Consider the following 5,322-nt stretch of genomic DNA (forward strand, 5'->3'; position numbering starts at 1 on the left):
CACAGAAGTGTATGAAGGGTATTTTATATGTTTCATTTAATTTAAATAATGATTAAATTCTTCCTGTAGAGAAGGAGATAGTTTTTAACGAAGAAACAAAATTCCATTGCTGGAATTAAACATTACTGACATGTTACATTCTGAATTTTAGTATAACCGTGCATGTTTTATATTGGTTTGCTTACAGAGTGTATTTGCAAAAAAGTATTTGTGTTGGTTGTTTCTTTGTCTGCCAACACACACTCGCTTCTCTCCACTCTCCGTGTGTATGTATGGTTATCTATATGTGTATGTGTGTGTGTATATATATGTGTGCATGTGCAAGTGCGCACGTGCGTGTGTGTGTATGCATATATATATGTGTTTGTGATATATTATCTGTGTGTGTGTGTGTGTGTATATATAAATAGTTTACCTTAGTTTCTTCTGCTCATCAGAGCAAAATCTACCAGGATCTCAACAATTGTCCTCGAGCAAGTTTTCACAAGGTTGACTTACCTCCTCCTCCTCCTATGTCCCTTCCCTCTTGTCTTTCACTTTGTGAGCATGTGTAGCACAAAGTGAAACATCTGCCATCTTAGACAGTGTTATTGTGTTGCTTACTCTACCTGGCCACTTTCATGACTTTTTCCTTCCGGTTGGCAATAAACACTTTGTAGCTTCTAAGGTAATGTCTGTGGAAGACTTCTACAGTTCTATATTTGGTTCCTCTTTTTTCCACATACCATAGGCATATAAATCAATGTTGGTTATGATGGTTGACGTATACAGGGAGTATTTGGTGCTACGTACACAGGCAAAGTTTGAAGGAGCAAGACCGTGCAGGTTTCAGGTACTGAAAGACAACTGAAGAGTTGCTGAGTCTCTTCTCCTCATCATTTTCTGAGATGCTGTTGTTAGGATGTAACTGCTCAGGTACATGGAGTCAATCCTCTCTGGAGTTTGGTCTTCCAGCTAGTCTTATTGCTGCTAGGAATCTCCAATGATCATTCTTTTTTTAAATCTTTCCATTGCTGATCCAAAGACCATTTGAGTTACTGTTGCTGAGACTGGTGACCTTAACTTATATATGTCCCAGATCACTGGTGAATGAATAGTTTGGCACTTCTATACTTAATTGTTATCCTACATACCTTTTGCATGTCATCTGTGCTAGTGCACTCTTCCTTCTTGCATACTACATTCAATTCATCTTATACCTTGTTTTTCTCATCTTTTTTTTTGCTGTCATTTCCATGCATCGACATTAGCTTTCCAGTTGCGCTTTCCTTTCAAACTTACATGCACCCTTTGCATTCATTGACTGCATTTTGTTAGAAAGCAGAACTGCATTTCATATACAAGCATTATACAATCTACTCCTCACTTGGAGAAAGAATCCCTTTGTTGCCAGCAGTGCGTAATGTTTCCTTGAACTTTTTCACCCCATTCTTGTTCTGTCTTTTATGCTTTGAACACTTTCACCTGCATTACTGATTATGGTAAATAGCTTTGTGAGAAAAAAAAAAACAAACAAAATTTTCTAAATGTTTCCAATGCTAAACATAAGAAGAGCTTGGATAATTATAATTAAGATGTGATTACTTCTGACCAGGATGGATTATTTCAAGAATGTAGAGAAACAAAACTGTTAAGAGAAGGCACTTACAAGTGAAGTAATTTATAGAGTACCAATGTTGTGTAATTCATAAGTAACTTAAAAAAGGGAGTCACACACACACATACACAATCTTTTCATGTGAAATTAGTTCTATGAGGGACTGTTTGGTAGCTTGGGATGACGCTTAAACCAACCAATTTTGTTGATACTAATTCTTCAGGATCACAAGTTCTCAAGTCCCTCATGGGGTCTAATTTTCTAGAGAAACTGAATTCATTTAGAGAGCATGACTGCCTCACTCCTATCTCATTCTCCCCACCACTCTCTCATATTCATTCATTCACCAGCCACACTATATTAGTACTGTAATAATACATTTCAGGTCATCCTCCTCCTCTTATTATTATTTTATTATGTAAACGAGTTGCACCTAGCACCATTTAAAATTAACTGCTTTATTTCAGCATCATAGGATGGAGCAGTAAGTGATCCTGATGAATTTTTAAATAACAATTAAACTGATTGCTTTGACCCTCATCCCATGCTGCTGAAAAGGCTCTCCCTCACTTGAAGGCCTGAATTTCACAGCGAGACTAAATATACATATTTATGTAACTCCATATATTTATTTACAATTGATGTTGTTAATTTCCTTATGAGAAACTTCAAACAAACTGAAAATAAATCGCTGGCAGATGTATTTTGAGAATGCTTCTCAGTCTTCTGTTTGCGTCTGATTTTATGCCAATTTATAACGCTATATCCACTTTCCAGAATTTGTATTTTTTCGTGTGCATGTGTTGGGGAAGAGATTCTGACAGAGCTCCTTGATGTGTGTGTGTGTGTGTGTGTGTGTGTGTGTGTGTGTGTGTGTGTGTGTGTGTGTGTGTGTGTGTGTGTGTGTGTGTGTGTGTGTTATTGATTAGGAATCTTTTGTAAATAGTATTCCATTGTCCTCCTTTTCATTTATAGATATATGTGAACTACCTGTTTTACACCAAGTATTTATAAGATTATCCCTCTTTGTATTACCATTATATGTAAACTCTATGGGAACAAATTGTGTGAAATAATTTATGATTTGCATGTCTGGTATTTTCTTCCTGTATGGAATATATATATATATATATATATATATATATATATATATATTGTTTTTAACCAGAACTGACCAAAAAGAACTTATTTTAGTTACAGGAACAGCTCAGATGTATATTCTTTTCTTGACAATAACTTCCCCCCCCCCAGTAACCTGTCATTCATTGACAGCCATAACTGTTCAAAAGTGTCATTTCATTGATGACCATAACAGTGCAATAATGTCGTTTCATTGACAACAACAACTGTCCAGTAATGTCCATTTTTGAGGATAATAACTACCTTTGGGTTTCTCATTGCACGGGCAATAATAACTACCTAGTAATTTCTCATTTACTACCAGATTCTCTCATCCTGTCAGTGAAAACTAACATTTCAGGTTTATATTGAGATATAGATTTATTGAAAGTTTGAATGGTGTAAATATTTTTCATTTTTTACTTCTTACCATCGGTAATAAAATTTGTACCAGTAAATTACCTAATACAATATTTCCCATAAAAATGATTATATTTACTCTGGAAAGATTTCATTGGTGTACACAAGTAGATTACTTCAAACCATTTCCTTCTTTTCAAAGTATTTCTTCTGTTTGAAGATAGTTATTTCACTCATTACCAATAGCATCAATTTTAAGGATATAAAAGTTTTTATACTTGTTTCAGTCATTGGACTGCAGCCATGCCTTGAAGGGTTTTATTTGAACAAATCCATCTCCTTTTTTTTTTTCTGTTATTTTGAAGCCTTTTATATATTCTATCAGTCTCATTTTGCTGAACCACTAAGTTACAGGGGACATAAAGAAACCAATACTGGTCAAGCAGTGATGGGGGAACAAAGACATACATAGATACATATATACGAGTGTGTGTGTGTGTGTGTGTCTGTATGAGAGAGTGTGTACACACACGCGTATATATTTATCTATGTCTTTGTATTTGTTCCCCCATCACTGCTTACCACACAGGGCTTCCACACAGTTTCCATCTACCAAGTTCACTTTGATTGGCCTAGGGGCTATTGTAGAAGACACTTGCCCAAGGTTCCATGCTGCAGGACTGAACCAAGAATCATGTAGTTGGGAAGTAAAGTTCTTACCACACAGCCACACCTGTTAATACTTTCTGTAGATCATCTATTAGATAATAAATACAGTAATAGTAGATGAAGTGGTCATTGTTGTCATTTTCATGTCAACTTTCTATACTGGTATACTATATATATATATATATATATATATATATATATATATGTATATGTATGTATTGTCGTAGTTAGTCAGTTGGCTATTTTGAGATGATGTTATTTAAAGATGGGTTGAAAGATATTTTTCTGGTATGTCTAATCTTTGGTTTGATTTTTATGTATGGTTAGATGCCCTGTGGATATTATGATACCAGACTGTATGCTTGTAGATCCCAAGTTCAAATCCATTGCTGTTTTTTCTTTTCTTTTTTTTGTTATATTTCCACACATACCACTTTATTCTGCATTTCTCCAGTTTGTCTCCTTGTTTTATCTAGTAGTAACATTTCCATAGGAACTGACTTCTACTCAGAGAAGAAATAATTAATGAAAAATATTCCCCTCCTGGTCACAGGCATGGTTGTGTGATTACAAGTTTGCCTTCCAACCATGTGGTTCTAGGTTCAGTCCCATTGCATGACACCCTCAGCACATGTCTTCTATTATAGCCCCAGGCCAGCCAATGCCTTGTAAGAATCTGGTAGATGGAAACTGAAACATATGTATTTGTGTGTGTCTTTGTGCATGTCCCCCACCATTATTTTACAATTTGTGTTTGTTTGTTTACATCCCCATAACTTAGCGGTTCAGGATAACAGACTAAGTATCAGGCTTTAAAAGAAGAAAAAAAAAATACCTGAGTTGATTCATATAACCAAAATCGTTCAGGACAATGCCCCAGCCTGGCAACAGCCCAACAACAGAAACAAGTCAAAGTATTATGGTAAAAGTATCATGAAATTAAAATTTAGTACTGGCCCTTAAAAACCCCCTTTGATTTACGAGGCAAAATTTTTTACATTCAGTTTGTTAAACAAAGCCTGTCTTTAATTTAGTCCCGTGGACCAATTCATATATCCAGTGAAAAATTACACCCCTCCTGTCCCTGCCTCCCCACCAGTTAAACACTTGTAAGCTTATATAGAATAAGTAGTTACATAGGAAGTCTGTAAAAATTAAATTAAATACTATGGATATTATATATATATAACGATAATTAGAACCAGTAAGCTGTAAACAAGTGAGAACTGTCAAGGCAAACATCAGGGGATTATCTTAGTTATTTAATTTTTTTTTTTAATTCATTAGTAATATGAAACATTCGTTAGTACAATATTGAATTTCTTTATCCAGTGATAATTTCAATGCTCCCTTTTTTTTGCTTTTTTTTTTCTCGCAAGCATGGCTGTGTGGCTAAGAAGCTTGTTATCAAACCATGTGGTTTTAAGTTCAGTACCATTGTGCAGCACCTTGGACAAGTATCTTCAACTATAGCGCTGAATCAACCAAAGCCTTGCAAGTGGGTTTGGGAGGCAAAAACTGACAGAAGCCTGTGTGTGTGTGTGTGTGTGTGTGTGTGTGTGTGTGTGTGTGTGTGT

The 5,322-nt window shown here is 35.4% G+C and overlaps 1 protein-coding gene across 6 annotated transcripts in view; it reads left to right on the forward strand.

The window, feature by feature from the left end:
• LOC106869485 (centrosomal protein of 170 kDa) overlaps positions 1–5,322 on the forward strand; it is a 393,016-nt gene that overhangs the window by 93,841 nt on the left and 293,853 nt on the right. The window lies entirely within an intron of this gene.

This window comes from Octopus bimaculoides, chromosome 16 (genome assembly GCF_001194135.2).
Source record: "Octopus bimaculoides isolate UCB-OBI-ISO-001 chromosome 16, ASM119413v2, whole genome shotgun sequence".
Taxonomy (NCBI): Eukaryota; Metazoa; Mollusca; class Cephalopoda; order Octopoda; family Octopodidae; genus Octopus; species Octopus bimaculoides.